The sequence below is a fragment of the Hyperolius riggenbachi genome, chromosome 1 (assembly GCF_040937935.1).
Source record: "Hyperolius riggenbachi isolate aHypRig1 chromosome 1, aHypRig1.pri, whole genome shotgun sequence".
Taxonomy (NCBI): Eukaryota; Metazoa; Chordata; class Amphibia; order Anura; family Hyperoliidae; genus Hyperolius; species Hyperolius riggenbachi.
In genome coordinates this window covers 472,903,720-472,924,694 of record NC_090646.1, presented here as the reverse complement: position 1 = coordinate 472,924,694, position 20,975 = coordinate 472,903,720, and the positions used below count along the sequence as shown (strand labels likewise).

At 42.8% G+C, this 20,975-nt stretch overlaps 1 long non-coding RNA gene across 2 annotated transcripts in view; it reads right to left on the bottom strand.

Moving 5' to 3' along the window:
- LOC137521594 (uncharacterized) overlaps nucleotides 1-20,975 on the bottom strand; it is a 97,268-nt gene that overhangs the window by 18,624 nt on the left and 57,669 nt on the right. Inside the window, exon 6 of one of the 2 annotated variants that reach the window (XR_011022160.1) lies at nucleotides 6,611-6,803. The exons of the other annotated variant lie outside the window; for it this stretch is intronic. This is a non-coding gene — a long non-coding RNA (uncharacterized lncRNA). The remainder of the gene's footprint in view (nucleotides 1-6,610; nucleotides 6,804-20,975) is intronic. 2 annotated transcript variants of the gene reach the window in all.

The window sequence follows — 20,975 nt, the reverse complement described above, 5'->3', positions numbered from 1 at the left end:
CAGATTGCCCGCAAGGGGCAGGTTAGGGGCTGATTGTTGGGTGGCAGTGACAGGGGGTGATTGATGGGTGATTGACGGGTGATTGACAGGTTATCAGGGAAGATAGATGCATACAGTACACAGGGGGGGGGGTCTGGGGAGAATCTGAGGGGTGGGGGGGTGATCAGGAGGGGGCAGGGGGCAGGGGGGGGATAAAAAAAAAATAGCGTTGAGAGATAGTGACAGGGAGTGATTGATGGGTTATTAGGGGGGTGATTGGGTGCAAACAGGGGTCTGGGGGGTGGGCAGGGGGGGTCTGAGGGGTGTTGTGGGCGATCAGTGGGCGGGGGGGGGGCAGATCAGTGTGTTTGGGTGCAGACTAGGGTGGCTGCAGCCTGCCCTGGTGGTCCCTCGGACACTGGGATCACCAGGGCAGGAGGCAGCCTGTATAATACACTTTGTATACATTACAAAGTGTATTATACACTTTGTAGCGGCGATCGCGGGGTTAACATCCCGCCGGCGCTTCCGTATGGCCGGCGGGATGTTACGGCGGGTGGGCGGAGCCAGTTGCCGGGGGAAGCGCGCGTCATCAATGACGCGATCGCTCCCCCGGCATGCCTAAAGGACGCGCCGCCTGAAGGCGTATTGCGGTCCTTTAGGCGTCCACTTTGCCGCCGCCCATGGGCTGTGGGCGGTCGGCAAGTGGTTAATGCCTGAATTCCCCCTAACGCATTTGATTGGATTAATGCAATTGGTGCATTTCTCAGATCATGAATCACATCAGATTGGTTAGCAGGAATTCAGCTTTTAATGTGCTCGCGGCATGATTGAACCGTTAATGGGTACCATTAAAAGCCTGACCTTTCTGTTTGTAACTTCCTCTTTTAAAAATAACTAGATGAGGAATTATCTATACACAATAGTCTAGTTACCCTTTAACCACATAATCCACCACTACAGTATATATACGTCCTCTGTGACTTCATCTAAGCCACAAGGACATAGATATATGTCTTGTAGATGAAGCAGAGCTGTGCAGGATTGGGCTTGCTCCTTTGCACATTTCTGGCACTATCTGCTGCAGCACTAATTGGTAAAAGGTAATATATGTTCCCTGAACCAATAAGATTGATTTTTACCATTAAAAGTACTTTGAGTTTCTCAGTTCATAGTGAAAAATACACACTGTAGCATTATTTCAGAATCAAATATCTTCACCATAAATTGTGACAGGAACATAATCTGTTTTTTAATAAATGGGAGAAATTGCCAAACAAAATTTGTGTATTTCATCTACAGTGGCAATTTTTATTTTTATACTGGAGTTGGTAAAATTGAGAAATAATGTATTTTTTATATTTTTTCCTCTTTTTCCCATTAGAATGCATGGAAAACAAAATTGAGGGAAAATCTGCCATAAAATGAAAGCCTAGTTTGTCTTGAAAAAAGATACATATTTAATTTAGGTGTCATAAGTAGGGATAAAGTTATTGCTGATTGAATAGGGACATAGCTCAAATGTAAAAACTGCTCTGGTCCATCTGAGGGAAACAAGGCCTGGATGCAAAGTGGTTACGGATTTACACACTTTATGCAAAAGAATGTGATTTATGCTAGACTGACTGCATCTGCAGTCTTTACAGCACAAAACAACACATTGCTAGGATTTCAACCATACCAGTGACAACATAACTATAATGAACACATTTTACAGAATACAGTAGTTCACAGAAGGTACAGGCATGATGTTTTGGGCTATCTGCCCTTCCTCAGGGGCCCTACAAACTTTCCACTTCAGTCTGCAGCCAACTATTATGTCAGAGTCATGCTGAACTGCTTCCTTGCAGCCTTGGCTGTAGAGCTGTAAAGTGAAATTTAACACAGAGGTTTTAGTGCTCATTGCAGTTGGCTGCAGACTGAACTGGGAGATTAGTAGGCCCCTGAGGAAGGGCATATAGCCCAAAACGTTGTGCATGTACCTTCTGTGGACTACTGTACTCTATGGAATGCGGTGATTATACATGATATCAGCAATAAATAAAAAAAATGTTCCTTATGTAGTGAAGCTCCTAGCAACATTTGTTTAGGGCACTGGAAAGTCAAGGAGGTGGTGAATTCTGTATCTAGGGTGCTCCTTAGTAGTGATAAACCAAAGTTTTGCGTTTTTGTAATTACGACAAGAAAATAGCAATTACGACATGAAATTGTAATTTGTAATGATCAGAAAATAATATCAAGTCGTAATTTTGAATTATGAAATCACCACTTATTTACTAGTTAAAGTGAACCCAAGGTGTCAAAAAAGAGAGTTGGATGCTTCCTAGGTAGAGGGAAGCCTCTGGATAGCCCAGAGGATTCCCATGTCATCCTCGACCCCACTGTAGTTGTGTACAGACCCTTTGAACACATCCAACCTCCTGTGGCATCATTCCCTGCTGTGTATGAGTGCAGCTATACTGTACCTGCACCAGTACGGACTTGCCTGTGCAGTAAGCCGAAGTCGCTCTTCCAGGAGCGGCCTTGTGCTGCTGTGCAAACATGCTCATGCACAAACTGGAGCGCAGCCTGCTGATTTGAACTGGGCAAATTTAAATCTGCATAGAATTTGCATTAATTTTGCATGCAAGTTAAGATTAATTAGCATTAACAGGCAGAGTACATATAAGAAGAGTGAATGCCATGACCAAAGAACAATGACCAGTCAACAGCAGAGGAAAACAATGTGGTGGGAGATGGTATCAAGCTGGTCAGTCACCCAGGTAAACCTCTGCAGCAGATTTCTGTTACCTAATGTCATTGTCTTTCCACAACTTTTTGGTCTTCATCCTGTGCAATCCGCCTACAATCAGCACAAATACAAATTCCATCATGTTTGGTAAGTGACTAACTAACCAATCATGATGGAATTTTTATTTGAGCTGATTGTAGGGAGGCCAGCTTCACGAAGCCATGCACTACAACTGTCTCCCACAGGGATTCAAATTCGATCCATAGGGCAACATATCTAGGCACAAAACAAGTTCCTAAGCTACAGCCAAGCGATGTGCTGTTGCTATGGGGAGAGGAGGCGGGACAATGGATTGTAACAGGGTAGGTAGGAAGGGAAATCAACATGCTCAACTGTCGATGTCAGAACGCAATTTTCCAGATGATTTTCTGGATGACCGGCGATACTTTGAGCAACGAAAAATTGCTTCCACAATCTTGCGACGTGGGTACAGGCGTGCAATCACGTGGACGTCATTTAGCGTTGCCTGGCATTAAAGACCGTCACAGTGATCTCTAAGATCCCCAATGACTCCGTGCAAAGTAACGCGATTGCTTGACTTCACGTTCGTGCCCGTTGTGTGATATTGCACACACCCACTGGATAGTGGATCGCTGGATCCATCTTCCTCATCACTGTGGTGAGTATACAGCTTTAGAGATCCAGTATCTCACATCTTTTAAAGGACACCCGAAGCGAAGATAATCTAATGAAATAAACAATTGTATCTATCTTCCTTCTCCTAAAAATGACTTTTTAAGATATTCCACAGTTTTATTTTATGTTTAAATGTACTTTTTACTTTATCAAGCTCCTGATATGTTCTAGAGATAGACTGATTCAAGTTAAGTTCCTGCATAGGACTTACATGACCCCAGTACGGTTGAACAGCATTTCCCGTGAAAACAGTGCTACTTGCCCTAAATGCAACCAACAAGACGGTACCTTTTTTCATGTATTTTGGCAATGCCATGTCATCGCTACGTTTTGGACCGAAGTTTTTCAGATAATTAATGCTATTTTAACCGTTCAAGTTGTTCTTGATCCTAAGTTGGCGCTCCTGGGGATACTGGGCGAAACCTCCGTCAATAAGCATGCTCAGTATCTAATTCAACTACTTACCTTCTATGGCCGCAAAGAAATACTAAGAGTATGGAAGGGCGCTGGGGGCCCCTCGATTAATCATTGGAAAAAAACAGTGAACCAATCTTTGACATTATATAAACTGACCTATTTAAGTAGAAATTGTCCAAATAAATTTGAAAAAATTTGGTCTCCATGGATTGGTAATCCAGATATTACCTCTGACACTCCTTCCTAAGCTAAAGGTATAATCTTTAATATTAATAACTTTGATCTGGGTATAGTACCTGATGGTGTGGTGCTGGGGGCGGGGGTGGAGGCGACCTAACTAACCTGTTCTTCCCTTCCTCTGTTTATTTTCTTTTTCTCTTCTCTCTCTTTTTAAGCTATATACCCTGCATTAATACAGAGGTATAATTTGATGTACTATAATTAAGTTAGGACGACGTATCTAATGCTCCTGAAACAATTTGGGCTCCCTGGACGCTATGGACAATTCTTAAAAGAATATCTAGGAAGGAGCCACTATGTACTAGAGTATCCTGTACTATGATTTATGATATTGTTGACCTCTGATTGTATATAAGCTTAATTCTGTCCTGTTGTGGCCTCATGGCAATGTTTTGTTGTATTAAAATCAATAAAATGATTTGTTAAAATGTACTTTTTAAGTTTTAACTGTTTTATTGTTTTTGCTCAATGACACATTCATTGAAGTATGCCAGAGCTACAATCTATGAACTATTGACCATTTGTATCTCTTTCCTGCTCTCAGAGGACATTTTCTGCTAGGAAAGAGTTTTATAGTTGGAATTTCTTATCAGTGAGGGTCACACTGTAGTCACTTCCTGTCTGAGTCAGCCACTTACATACCTGATATTTAACTCTTTCAGACAGAGAAAGAAAAAAGTAACACAGCACAGTTGTTTTGTGTGCTAGGCACTGTACATACCCATGTTTATCTCATCATGTCAAATGTCACTTCAGGGATCCTTTAAGTGCCACTGTATAACTGCCACTGAAAAGTGTGTTGCCAGCCACAGAAATCCTTAACATGGGAGCTATACCAAGCATAGGATGTATTTATATGAGTCATTAGGAACAGGACTGTAACCTATGGTAACAGAAATTATCTTCAACTGGCTTGATTACATCCACATACTGATTGGTTACTAGACTTTGTACATTCTCATAGCATTCAATAAACAGGAAGTGTGTGTGTGACACATGAATGACAAGCAGTATTCTGTGGCTCACAAAAAAGTATACAAGCTGGAAGGGAAATCTTTGCCACTGCAGAGAGATTCACAATTGTTTCCAGAGCAAGATAATATGGGATCCTTTGTTGTGCGGACAAAAGACCTGTCTATATAAGGCAAGCATTAAGTCACACTATGCAGCCGATTCTCATTGTTTCTTGGAATGGATTTATGCAAAGCTTTCCATCTCGCTCAGCTTAGGAAGGAAATTTTCAGCAGGGCCAAAGGAGTAAAATACATAAGCTTCATAATAATAAACAGGAGAAAACACAGCAAACATTAAAGGAAACCTGCAGTGACAAGCATATGAAGGCTGCCAGTGGCATCACCATTTAAAAAGACATCAACAACCAGGCTGACGTGCTGATGTTTTGCTCCAAATGTCACAATCTGTAACAAGCATGCTGCCACTGAAATCAAGTGTGGAATACACTTGCAAGTCCCTAATGAAGTTACCCTAAAGGTGCGTACACACGCACTACAGCAGCCAACGACAGGTCCGTCGGCACCTCCAGCTGGGTGGGTTTTCAGCAGACTGTAGTGCGTGTGTACGCACTGTCGGCGGACTGATAAGGCTGTTTCTGAACGATTCGCAGGGCTTATAGTTCAGGAACAGCCTTATCAGTCCTTCGACAGTGCGTACACACGCACTACAGTCTGCTGAAAACCTGCCCAGCGGGAGGTGCCGATGGACCCGCCGTTGGCTGCTGTAGTGCGTGTGTACGCACCTTAAGACATTAGATGATCGATTTGCTGGTTAATGGTACTAAGAATTCCCGACTGCTTGACAGCACAGCAAGAATGTACTATTAATTCACTACAGTTAACAGTGCTGTGTGAAAACGCACACTAACAGCCCTCCTGCAACGCGTTTCAAAGAGAGGCAATTCAAATTGCTGACCATGTAAAGGGGGCCATTGAAATGTACTGGATGCACTTTCATTGGGAAATCAATAAATGTAAAAAGATGTAGAAAAACATTATGCATCCTGAAAACACACATAGGGAAGTATTCACACAAAAACATGCGTGTGTGTATTCACACATCAGGCTTGATTCACTAAACCGTGATAACTCATATCACGGCTGTTTTCACGCACATTTTCGCGTTTGCACGCAATCGCAAATTATCATGCGCAATCACAAGTTTTCACGTGAAAACGATTGCGTTTTCATGCGAAAATAATTTGCGAACGCACAGAAATGTGGAAATGCGTGCGAAAATGGCAGTGATATCAGTTTAGTGAATCAAGCCCATCATGCGTTGTGTGTCTAACACAAGTTGAGCAAACTATATAACATGCATTACGTAGTCAGTCTAATACCTGTCAAAATGTATGAGTGCTGTCTGAGAACATCATTTTTACTTTTTTTTTAGTGTGCATGAAACCAATAAGCAGTATGCATTACACACAGACAGAATAATGTGTATATACAAGTGTTACAAGTCCAGACAGAATAATGTGTATATACAAGTATTACAAGTCCTGAAACTCTATTTCACATGCTGGTGACATACCGTAGTTTGGTAGGATATCTTTGGACTTCTACTGTCTACCAGTAGGTGGCTCTGTATAATCACATGCACCTCTCTCATTCACCTGTAGGGGGCAAGTGCCTGATTTGCCTTGCCTTTCCACTTGCCATCAGCAGGAAGCTCCCTACCATCTTTCAGTCAATCATGTAGCAGCTGTGGGCTTCCTAGTAAAAGACTAAACACACACACTACATACAGTGGTGTGAAAAACTATTTGCCCCCTTCCTGATTTCTTATTCTTTTGCATGTTTGTCACACTTAAATGTTTCTGCTCATCAAAAACCGTTAACTATTAGTCGAAGATAACATAATTGAAAACAAAATGCAGTTTTAAATGATGTTTTTTATTATTTAGTGAGAAAAAAAACCTCAAAACCTACATGGCCCTGTGTGAAAAAGAAATTGCCCCCTGAACCTAATAACTGGTTGGGCCACCCTTAGCAGCAATAACTACAATCAAGTGTTTGCGATAACTTGCAATGAGTCTTTTACAGCGCTCTGGAGGAATTTTGGCCCACTCATCTTTGCAGAATTGTTGTAATTCAGCTTTATTTGAGGGTTTTCTAGCATGAACCGCCTTTTTAAGGTCATGCCACAACATCTCAATAGGATTCAGGTCGGGACTTTGACTAGGCCTCTCCAAAGTCTTCATTTTGTTTTTCTTCAGCCATACAGAGGTGAATTTGCTGGTGTGTTTTGGGGCATTGTCCTTCTGCAGCACCCAAGATCGCTTCAGCTTGAGTTGACGAATAGATGGCCGGACATTCTCCTTCAGGATTTTTGGGCAGACAGTAGAATTCATGGTTCCATCTATCACAGCATGCCTTCCAGGTCCTGAAGCAGCAAAACAACCCCAGACCATCACACTACCACCACCATATTTTACTGTTGGTATGATGTTCTTCTGCTGAAATGCTGTGTTACTTCTACGCCAGATGTAACGGGACATGCACCTCCCAAATAGTTCAACTTTTGTCTCGTCGGTCCACAAGGTATTTTCCCCAAAGTCTTGGCAATCATTGAGATGTTTTTTAGCAAAATTGAGACGAGCCTTAATGTTCTTTTTGCTTAAAAGTGGTTTGCGCCTTGGATATCTTCCATGCAGGCCGTTTTTGCCCAGTCTCTTTCTTATGGTGGAGTCATGAACACTGACCTTAATTGAGGCAAGTGAGGCCTGCAGTTCTTTAGATGTTGTTCTGGGGTCTTTTGTGGCCTCTCGGATGAGTTTTCTCTGCGCTCTTGGGGTAATTTTGGTCAGCCGGCCACTCCTGGGAAGGTTCATCACTGTTCCACGTGTTTGCCATTTGTGGATAATGGCTCTCACTGTGGTTTGCTGGAGTCCCAAAGCTTTAGAAATGGCTTTATAACCTTTACCAGACTGATAGATTTAAATTACAGTACTTTAGTTCTCATTTATTCCTGAATTTCTTTGGATCTTGGCATGATGTCTAGCTTTTGAGGTGCTTTTGGTCTACTTCTCTGTGTCAGATAGCTCCTATTTAAGTGATTTCTTGATTGAAACAGGTGTGGCAGTAATCAGGCCTGGGGGTGACTACAGAAATTGAACTCATGTGTAATAAACCACCTTTAAGTTATTTTTTAACAAGAGGGGGCAATCACTTTTTCACACAGGGCTATGTAGATTTGGAGTTTTTTTTTCTCACTAAATAATAAAAACCATCATTTAAAACTGCATTTTGTGTTCAATTAGGTCATCTTTGACTAATAGTTAACGGTTTTTGATGAGCAGAAACATTTAAAGGGACTCCGAGCTCTGAAAAAAAAGGAAAGTTGTACTCACCAGGGGCTTTTTCCAGCCCAGTGCTGGTCGGGAGGTCCCACGCCGGCGTCCTGGCTCCTCTCTTTCTCCCCGCTCCGGAATGGCTGGCAGGCCGCAGCCCGGGCGACACTCTCCCGAGTGTCGGGCTGCTTCTTCCGCATATGACGCGGATTACGTCACACGCCGGCCGCCTCGCGTCATCACGGCGGCCGGCGTGAAAGTACTGCGCATGTGCGAACAAAGCGCGCATGCGCAGTACTTTCACGCCGGCCGCCGTGATGACGCGAGGCGGCCGGCGTGTGACGTAATCCGCGTCATATGCGGAAGAAGCAGCCCGACACTCGGGAGAGTGTCGCCCGGGCTGCGGCCTGCCAGCCATTCCGGAGCGGGGAGAAGGAGAGGAGCCAGGACGCCGGCGTGGGACCTCCCGACCAGCACTGGGCTGGAAAAAGCCCCTGGTGAGTACAACTTTCCTTTTTTTTCAGAGCTCGGAGTCCCTTTAAGTGTGACAAACATGCAAAAGAATAAGAAATCAGGAAGGGGGCAAATAGTTTTTCACACCACTGTATATTTACTATATATAAATATTATACATAAAAATTTGTATTTTTACTATAGCTAGTTAAATAGACAGTCTTGGATGATAGGGAGGGACAGGGCAATTTCTAGGCTAAACTGCACCCAGGTCGCAGGTGTAAAAATTGCGTCCTCCCCCCCACCTCCATGGACTAGCGAACCGTTACTTTAGGGACAGTCACACAGCCACAGATCAAAAGTACTTGCAAGCGAGTTAAACAGAGGAACACCAAGAGCTCCAATAGTGTAGTATGTATTGACAAAGGGGATAATGACAAAGAGTAATAGTTGTTATACTCACAAGCATGGGTCACCAATAGGCAACCACTGTACAATACAATACAATACAATACAATAACATTTGTAAAGCGCTTTTCTCCCATAGGACTCAAAGCAGTCAGGAATTCTTAGTACCATTAACCAGTAAAGGCAGGTGGGGAGATTATCCTGACCCCACTCAGGAATAAAAAGTCGCTCTCTGTAGATAGTAGAAAAGGGTCACAACCCTCCACCCAGGGTGGATACAACATTATATAGGAGAGAACAGAGGCGCCAAAAGGATAAAAGGGGTTTTAAAGGAGCTTAAAAGCCAAAAATGTGGTAATTAGAGGAGGCAGTGGTGGACTTACCTCCTCCAAGCAGACACAACACGTCTGTACATTCAGTCTATTTATTAACGAACTCCAGATAAAAAAAAGGTTAAAAGTAGATCTGCCTACATACTAGTGACCAGCCGCTCATCCAGGAGGAAGCAGGGACCAGGAAAACACACAGGTGAAGAGAGCCTGAAAAGCCAACTCTTCCATGGGCCCCGCAAACTGACAGCCTGCAGTAGTGCTAGAGGACATCAGGTGTCATCAGGCGGTGGTGACATGATGATGACTTGACATCTGGCGCAGGCAGCCCAGGAGGAGTCAAGGAGGGTGATCGAGTTGGTAATCTTCTTTCTTCTTCTATTTGGCTGCACCGCGCGTCACCAGCTCCCTATCGGTTATGTCCTTCTGCCTGCGCCCCCCTTCTTCTACTAGCTGGTTTGCACCCAGGATGGTCACCCTACCCGCACTGCCCAAGAAATGGCCCTGCGGAGGGATATGTACTTCAGTTGCGTTACCCGAGCACAGTATGGTCCAATGGCTGTTGTGCAAGAGATATTATTATTATTTAGTATTTATATAGCACCGACATCTTCCGTAGCGATGTACAGAGTATATATAGTCATATCATTAACTGTCCCTCGGAGGAGCTCACAATCTAGTCCCTACCATAGTCATATGTCTATATTGTCATACAAACTCCTTGCAGATGTTGACCTGGCTGGAATTCGAACCGGGGACCCAGCGATGCAAGACAAGAGCGCTAACCATTACACCACCATGCTGCCCACGTGCTGCACTTCTAAAGACTGTCACAAAGGGCAAGGCTGCAGGTAAATATACCATCTTTATAGTTATTTGCAGATGCCCATCACTGACACAAGGGGTTTGTATGGCATGTGGTCTAACTATGGGGATTGGAGGGTAGGGGAGACCAGTTATGTTGGAGGATATGGGGGGGGGGGGGAGGGGGGTTCTGCTAGTTATTTTTGGGACTTGTGGGGGACTTTGCCTAGTTATATTTGGGGATTGGGGGGAACTGCCTAATTATTTTGGGGGCTTGAGGAGGGATTATGCCTAATCATAGGTGTGGGGAGGGACTGTGCTTAACATAAACCTAAAGGCTCATACACATGTGCAACTTTTCCACCCAGCTATCGTCCAAACTTGGTCTGTTGGATGATAGTTGAGCGTGTGAACGTGGGATAAACAAATAAATGAGCGGCTGATAACAGGCGATTTGCGGATCCAACGGGTGGTTCAATTCAGACGACTGTTGAGCTGATATCATGCAGTTGCTCACATGTTTGAACAACTTGTACTTGTTTTAAATGTGGCCATATCGTGCAGTCCGTTGTTCGCTTGCATGCGCAGTATGCAAACAAGTTAATCATTTAGTTGGTTGGTACAAGCCTTAACATTACCAGGAAGGTAAAATTTCAGTTCTTATCTTCTGTAGCAACAATACACTGTTTAGCATACACAACAGTCACTTGGTGTACAGAAGATCTCAGGTAGGGGTCACACCTGGGGGAACCACATATGGTTTTCCCATAAGTAGAATTGCACCAGATGTGACAGCCCATGTTTCGCAAGGACTGGGTCACATCTAAGTGCGGTTCCCGCATACAGGAAAAAGAAACGTACTGCCTGCACTACTTTTTCGCATACCACATGCGATTCCCATTGCAGACAGTCAGCTGATGTTACACAAATAAAAGAAAAAAAAAGTCTGCAGAAAAACATGGGCCTTTTCTGCGGACCCAAGTGTGATTGTGTCTGACAATAAAAGCAGAATTTCACTTCTACAGAGCTCTAAAAAAAAAAAGAAAAAAACTTTCTTCAGATGGAAAGCCTCCTAATTATTTTGCTGTGGGGCCAAGTCACTCTTGCAGCACCCATGACAGATTCTTTATTGTAGATTTGAACTTGGCAGTCTCGTTCAGTGGAACAAACACCCTGTCACACAAACAGGCCTCTTGTATCCATGAGACTGTCAGAATATATAACTTTCACAATGTTCATAAATAAGGCCAAAGCTTGCAGTTCTACACCAAAATAGCATGCCTTGGCTGATTGCCTTTGCATGTTCACAGCTGAATTGTGTAAGCTGTCCTCCCGGTTGATAATATACACGTGTGTTCATGTGTGGTCTACTAAGTTTAAGCACATAAAACATAAACGGCTTGAAAAATAAGATCCACATTCTTTCATAGCCTTTACCTAATCCATGCTTCCTTTGTTTGACACTGAGTCATTTGTTATCATTTTAAGGGGAAGTCTCACTTTTTATTTTGAAAATCCATATGTATGCCAGACATCCTGTCCATGTTGAATAAAGCATGGGTTTCAGAAGTTTTTTTTTTTACTAAACTGGGGAAATCGTAGCCAGATTTATCCAGCTATTATATATAATATCCAGGAAACATTACAGCTGTGCAATCAAGGCAGACAGTTTGCCAGATTTACTTAAAAGCAGTTGCATAGTGGACTGCTGCACTACAAGCTGGCGCTTAAGATTCAAACTCTTAATTACTTATTATCCATTCTGACACTATTATCTCCTACATAATAAAAAAAATGTAAGAAATGTGACCTGCTTATGCTTATGTTGTAGAGGTTGTTCTATGGTGCTATTTCAGGGAGAGTTGGCCTGGACTTCCATACCAGGCAATCCAGCCACTTCAGTGACAAGCCCAGACTCAGGAGAGCTCCATGTAAAGGTGGCCTCCCATTATTATTATTATTATTATTTAGTATTTATATAGCGCCAACATATTACGCAGCGCTGTACAGTGTATATATACATATATCTTGTCACTAACTGTCCCTCAAAGGAGCTCACAATCTAATCCCTACCATTGCCATATGTCTATATTATGTAGTGTAAGTACTGTAGTCTAGGGCCAATTTTAGGGGGAGCCAATTAACTTATCCGTATGTTTTTGGAATGTGGGAGGAAACCGGAGTGCCCGGAGGAAACCCACACAGACACGGAGAGAACATACAAACTCTTTGCAGATAGTGCCCTGGCTGGGATTCGAACCAGGGACCCAGCGCTGCAAGGCGAGAGAGCTAACCTCTACGCCACCGTGCTGCCCAACATAACATATATTGTGACATATGTAGCTCCATCTAAAGGCGGCCTCACAATGACAACATTGTAACATATGTAGCTCCATCTAAAGGTGGCCTCCCTATGACAGAATTGTAACATATGTAGCTCCATCTAAAGGTGGCCTCACATTGACAACATTGTAACATATGTAGCTCCATCTAAAGGTGGCCTCCCTATGACAGAATTGTAACATATGTAGCTCCATCTAAAGGTGGCCTCACATTGACAGAATTGTAACATATGTAGCTCCATCTAAAGGTGGCCTCCCTATGACAGAATTGTAACATATGTAGCTCCATCTAAAGGTGGCCTCCCTATGACAGAATTGTAACATATGTAGCTCCATCTAAAGGCGGCCTCACATTGACAGAATTGTAACATATGTAGCTCCATCTAAAGGTGGCCTCCCTATGACAGAATTGTAACATATGTAGCTCCATCTAAAGGTGGCCTCCCTATGACAGAATTGTAACATATGTAGCTCCATCTAAAGGTGGCCTCCCTATGACAGAATTGTAACATATGTAGCTCCATCTAAAGGTGGCCTCACATTGACAGAATTGTAACATATGTAGCTCCATCTAAAGGTGGCCTCCCTATGACAGAATTGTAACATACGTAGCTCCATCTAAAGGTGGCCTCCCATTGACAGAATTGTAACATATGTAGCTCCATCTAAAGGTGGCCTCCCATTGACAGAATTGTAACATATGTAGCTCCATCTAAAGGTGGCCTCACATTGACAACATTGTAACATATGTAGCTCCATCTAAAGGTGGCCTCACATTGACAGAATTGTAACATATGTAGCTCCATCTAAAGGTGGCCTCCCTATGACAGAATTATAACATATGTAGCTCCATCTAAAGGTGGCCTCCCATTGACAGAATTGTAACATATGTAGCTCCATCTAAAGGTGGCCTCCCTATGACAAAATTGTAACATATGTAGCTCCATCTAAAGGTGGCCTCACATTGACAACATTGTAACATATGTAGCTCCATCTAAAGGCGGCCTCCCTATGACAGAATTGTAACATATGTAGCTCCATCTAAAGGCGGCCTCCTATTGACAGAATTGTAACATATGTAGCTCCATCAAAGGCGGCCTCACATTGACAGAATTGTAACATATGTAGCTCCATCTAAAGGTGGCCTCCCATTGACAGAATTGTAACATATGTAGGTCCATCTAAAGGTGGCCTCCCTATGACAAAATTGTAACATATGTAGCTCCATCTAAAGGCGGCCTCCCTATGACAGAATTGTAACATATGTAGCTCCATCTAAAGGCGGCCTCCCTATGACAGAATTGTAACATATGTAGCTCCATCTAAAGGTGGCCTCACATTGACAACATTGTAACATATGTAGCTCCATCTAAAGGTGGCCTCCCTATGACAGAATTGTAACATATGTAGCTCCATCTAAAGGCGGCCTCCTATTGACAACATTGTAACATATGTAGCTCCATCTAAAGGTGGCCTCCCTATGACAAAATTGTAACATATGTAGCTCCATCTAAAGGTGGCCTCACATTGACAACATTGTAACATATGTAGCTCCATCTAAAGGCGGCCTCCCTATGACAGAATTGTAACATATGTAGCTCCATCTAAAGGCGGCCTCACATTGACAAAATTGTAACATATGTAGCTCCATCTAAAGGCGGCCTCACATTGACAAAATTGTAACATATGTAGCTCCATCTAAAGGTGGCCTCACATTGACAACATTGTAACATATGTAGCTCCATCTAAAGGTGGCCTCCCTATGACAGAATTGTAACATATGTAGCTCCATCTAAAGGTGGCCTCACATTGACAGAATTGTAACATATGTAGCTCCATCTAAAGGTGGCCTCACATTGACAGAATTGTAACATATGTAGCTCCATCTAAAGGTGGCCTCACATTGACAGAATTGTAACATATGTAGCTCCATCTAAAGGTGGCCTCCCTATGACAGAATTGTAACATATGTAGCTCCATCTAAAGGTGGCCTCACATTGACAGAATTGTAACATATGTAGCTCCATCTAAAGGTGGCCTCCCTATGACAGAATTGTAACATATGTAGCTCCATCTAAAGGTGGCCTCCCTATGACAGAATTGTAACATATGTAGCTCCATCTAAAGGCGGCCTCACATTGACAGAATTGTAACATATGTAGCTCCATCTAAAGGTGGCCTCCCTATGACAGAATTGTAACATATGTAGCTCCATCTAAAGGTGGCCTCACATTGACAGAATTGTAACATATGTAGCTCCATCTAAAGGTGGCCTCCCTATGACAGAATTGTAACATATGTAGCTCCATCTAAAGGTGGCCTCCCTATGACAGAATTGTAACATATGTAGCTCCATCTAAAGGCGGCCTCCCTATGACAGAATTGTAACATATGTAGCTCCATCTAAAGGCGGCCTCACATTGACAGAATTGTAACATATGTAGCTCCATCTAAAGGTGGCCTCCCTATGACAGAATTGTAACATATGTAGCTCCATCTAAAGGTGGCCTCCCATTGACAGAACTGTAACATATGTAGCTCCATCTAAAGGTGGCCTCCCTATGACAGAATTGTAACATATGTAGCTCCATCTAAAGGTGGCCTCCCTATGACAGAATTGTAACATATGTAGCTCCATCTAAAGGCGGCCTCCCTATGACAGAATTGTAACATATGTAGCTCCATCTAAAGGCGGCCTCACATTGACAGAATTGTAACATATGTAGCTCCATCTAAAGGCGGCCTCACATTGACAGAATTGTAACATATGTAGCTCCATCTAAAGGTGGCCTCCCTATGACAGAATTGTAACATATGTAGCTCCATCTAAAGGCGGCCTCCCATTGACAGAATTGTAACATATGTAGCTCCATCTAAAGGTGGCCTCCCTATGACAGAATTGTAACATATGTAGCTCCATCTAAAGGCGGCCTCACATTGACAGAATTGTAACATATGTAGCTCCATCTAAAGGTGGCCTCACATTGACAAAATTGTAACATATGTAGCTCCATCTAAAGGTGGCCTCCCTATGACAGAATTGTAACATATGTAGCTCCATCTAAAGGTGGCCTCACATTGACAAAATTGTAACATATGTAGCTCCATCTAAAGGTGGCCTCACATTGACAGAATTGTAACATATGTAGCTCCATCTAAAGGTGGCCTCCCTATGACAGAATTGTAACATATGTAGCTCCATCTAAAGGTGGCCTCCCATTGACAGAATTGTAACATATGTAGCTCCATCTAAAGGTGGCCTCACATTGACAGAATTGTAACATATGTAGCTCCATCTAAAGGCGGCCTCCCTATGACAGAATTGTAACATATGTAGCTCCATCTAAAGGTGGCCTCACATTGACAAAATTGTAACATATGTAGCTCCATCTAAAGGCGGCCTCACATTGACAACATTGTAACATATGTAGCTCCATCTAAAGGTGGCCTCCCTATGACAGAATTGTAACATATGTAGCTCCATCTAAAGGCGGCCTCACATTGACAGAATTGTAACATATGTAGCTCCATCTAAAGGTGGCCTCACATTGACAACATTGTAACATATGTAGCTCCATCTAAAGGTGGCCTCCCTATGACAGAATTGTAACATATGTAGCTCCATCTAAAGGCGGCCTCACATTGACAGAATTGTAACATATGTAGCTCCATCTAAAGGTGGCCTCCCTATGACAGAATTGTAACATATGTAGGTCCATCTAAAGGTGGCCTCCCTATGACAGAATTGTAACATATGTAGCTCCATCTAAAGGTGGCCTCACATTGACAGAATTGTAACATATGTAGCTCCATCTAAAGGCGGCCTCACATTGACAACATTGTAACATATGTAGCTCCATCGAAAGGCGGCCTCACATTGACAGAATTGTAACATATGTAGCTCCATCTAAAGGTGGCCTCCCTATGACAGAATTGTAACATATGTAGCTCCATCTAAAGGTGGCCTCCCTATGACAGAATTGTAACATATGTAGCTCCATCTAAAGGTGGCCTCCCTATGACAGAATTGTAACATATATAGCTCCATCTAAAGGCGGCCTCACATTGACAGAATTGTAACATATGTAGCTCCATCTAAAGGTGGCCTCACATTGACAGAATTGTAACATATGTAGCTCCATCTAAAGGCGGCCTCACATTGACAACATTGTAACATATGTAGCTCCATCTAAAGGCGGCCTCACATTGACAGAATTGTAACATATGTAGCTCCATCTAAAGGTGGCCTCCCTATGACAGAATTGTAACATATGTAGCTCCATCTAAAGGTGGCCTCACATTGACAAAATTGTAACATATGTAGCTCCATCTAAAGGTGGCCTCCCTATGACAGAATTGTAACATATGTAGCTCCATCTAAAGGTGGCCTCACATTGACAAAATTGTAACATATGTAGCTCCATCTAAAGGTGGCCTCCCTATGACAGAATTGTAACATATGTAGCTCCATCTAAAGGTGGCCTCCCATTGACAGAATTGTAACATATGTAGCTCCATCTAAAGGTGGCCTCACATTGACAGAATTGTAACATATGTAGCTCCATCTAAAGGTGGCCTCCCTATGACAGAATTGTAACATATGTAGCTCCATCTAAAGGCGGCCTCCTATTGACAACATTGTAACATATGTAGCTCCATCTAAAGGTGGCCTCACATTGACAGAATTGTAACATATGTAGCTCCATCTAAAGGTGGCCTCCCTATGACAGAATTGTAACATATGTAGCTCCATCTAAAGGTGGTCTCCCTATGACAGAATTGTAACATATGTAGCTCCATCTAAAGGTGGCCTCCCATTGACAGAATTGTAACATATGTAGCTCCATCTAAAGGTGGCCTCACATTGACAGAATTGTAACATATGTAGCTCCATCTAAAGGTGGCCTCCCTATGACAGAATTGTAACATATGTAGCTCCATCTAAAGGCGGCCTCCTATTGACAACATTGTAACATATGTAGCTCCATCTAAAGGTGGCCTCCCTATGACAAAATTGTAACATATGTAGCTCCATCTAAAGGTGGCCTCACATTGACAACATTGTAACATATGTAGCTCCATCTAAAGGTGGCCTCCCTATGACAGAATTGTAACATATGTAGCTCCATCTAAAGGCGGCCTCACATTGACAGAATTGTAACATATGTAGGTCCATCTAAAGGCGGCCTCACATTGACAAAATTGTAACATATGTAGCTCCATCTAAAGGCGGCCTCCCATTGACAGAATTGTAACATATGTAGCTCCATCTAAAGGTGGCCTCACATTGACAGAATTGTAACATATGTAGCTCCATCTAAAGGCGGCCTCCCTATGACAGAATTGTAACATATGTAGCTCCATCTAAAGGTGGCCTCACATTGACAAAATTGTAACATATGTAGCTCCATCTAAAGGTGGCCTCCCTATGACAGAATTGTAACATATGTAGGTCCATCTAAAGGTGGCCTCCCTATGACAGAATTGTAACATATGTAGCTCCATCTAAAGGTGGCCTCACATTGACAGAATTGTAACATATGTAGCTCCATCTAAAGGCGGCCTCACATTGACAACATTGTACCATATGTAGCTCCATCGAAAGGCGGCCTCACATTGACAGAATTGTAACATATGTAGCTCCATCTAAAGGTGGCCTCCCTATGACAGAATTGTAACATATGTAGGTCCATCTAAAGGCGGCCTCACATTGACAAAATTGTAACATATGTAGCTCCATCTAAAGGCGGCCTCCCATTGACAGAATTGTAACATATGTAGCTCCATCTAAAGGTGGCCTCACATTGACAGAATTGTAACATATGTAGCTCCATCTAAAGGCGGCCTCCCTATGACAGAATTGTAACATATGTAGCTCCATCTAAAGGTGGCCTCACATTGACAAAATTGTAACATATGTAGCTCCATCTAAAGGTGGCCTCACATTGACAACATTGTAACATATGTAGCTCCATCTAAAGGTGGCCTCCCTATGACAGAATTGTAACATATGTAGCTCCATCTAAAGGTGGCCTCACATTGACAACATTGTAACATATGTAGCTCCATCTAAAGGTGGCCTCCCTATGACAGAATTGTAACATATGTAGCTCCATCTAAAGGCGGCCTCACATTGACAGAATTGTAACATATGTAGCTCCATCTAAAGGTGGCCTCCCTATGACAGAATTGTAACATATGTAGGTCCATCTAAAGGTGGCCTCCCTATGACAGAATTGTAACATATGTAGCTCCATCTAAAGGTGGCCTCACATTGACAACATTGTAACATATGTAGCTCCATCTAAAGGCGGCCTCACATTGACAGAATTGTAACATATGTAGCTCCATCTAAAGGTGGCCTCCCTATGACAGAATTGTAACATATGTAGCTCCATCTAAAGGCGGCCTCCTATTGACAGAATTGTAACATATGTAGCTCCATCTAAAGGTGGCCTCACATTGACAGAATTGTAACATATGTAGCTCCATCTAAAGGTGGCCTCACATTGACAGAATTGTAACATATGTAGCTCCATCTAAAGGTGGCCTCCCATTGACAACATTGTAACATATGTAGCTCCATCTAAAGGTGGCCTCCCTATGACAAAATTGTAACATATGTAGCTCCATCTAAAGGCGGCCTCCTATTGACAGAATTGTAACATATGTAGCTCCATCTAAAGGTGGCCTCCCTATGACAGAATTGTAACATATGTAGCTCCATCTAAAGGTGGCCTCACATTGACAGAATTGTAACATATGTAGCTCCATCTAAAGGTGGCCTCCCATTGACAGAATTGTAACATATGTAGCTCCATCTAAAGGTGGCCTCCCTATGACAGAATTGTAACATATGTAGCTCCATCTAAAGGCGGCCTCCTATTGACAGAATTGTAACATATGTAGCTCCATCTAAAGGCGGCCTCACATTGACAGAATTGTAACATATGTAGCTCCATCTAAAGGCGGCCTCACATTGACAGAATTGTAACATATGTAGCTCCATCTAAAGGTGGCCTCCCTATGACAGAATTGTAACATATGTAGCTCCATCTAAAGGCGGCCTCCTATTGACAGAATTGTAACATATGTAGCTCCATCTAAAGGCGGCCTCACATTGACAGAATTGTAACATATGTAGCTCCATCTAAAGGCGGCCTCACATTGACAGAATTGTAACATATGTAGCTCCATCTAAAGGTGGCCTCCCTATGACAGAATTGTAACATATGTAGCTCCATCTAAAGGTGGCCTCACATTGACAGAATTGTAACATATGTAGCTCCATCTAAAGGCGGCCTCACTATGACAGAATTGTAACATATGTAGCTCCATCTAAAGGTGGCCTCCCTATGACAGAATTGTAACATATGTAGCTCCATCTAAAGGTGGCCTCCCTATGACAAAATTGTAACATATGTAGCTCCATCTAAAGGTGGCCTCACATTGACAGAATTGTAACATATGTAGCTCCATCTAAAGGTGGCCTCCCTATGACAGAATTGTAACATATGTAGCTCCATCTAAAGGTGGCCTCCCTATGACAAAATTGTAACATATGTAGCTCCATCTAAAGGCGGCCTCCTATTGACAGAATTGTAACATATGTAGCTCCATCTAAAGGTGGCCTCCCTATGACAAAATTGTAACATATGTAGCTCCATCTAAAGGCGGCCTCCTATTGACAACATTGTAACATATGTAGCTCCATCTAAAGGTGGCCTCCCTATGACAAAATTGTAACATATGTAGCTCCATCTAAAGGTGGCCTCACATTGACAACATTGTAACATATGTAGCTCCATCTAAAGGTGGCCTACCTATGACAGAATTGTAACATATGTAGCTCCATCTAAAGGCGGCCTCCCATTGACAGAATTGTAACATATGTAGCTCCATCTAAAGGTGGCCTCCCTATGACAGAATTGTAACATATGTAGCTCCATCTAAAGGTGGCCTCCCTATGACAGAATTGTAACATATGTAGCTCCATCTAAAGGCGGCCTCACATTGACAGAATTGTAACATATGTAGCTCCATCTAAAGGTGGCCTCCCTATGACAGAATTGTAACATATGTAGCTCCATCTAAAGGTGGCCTCACATTGACAGAATTGTAACATATGTAGCTCCATCTAAAGGTGGCCTCCCTATGACAGAATTGTAACATATGTAGCTCCATCTAAAGGCGGCCTCCTATTGACAACATTGTAACATATGTAGCTCCATCTAAAGGTGGCCTCCCTATGACAAAATTGTAACATATGT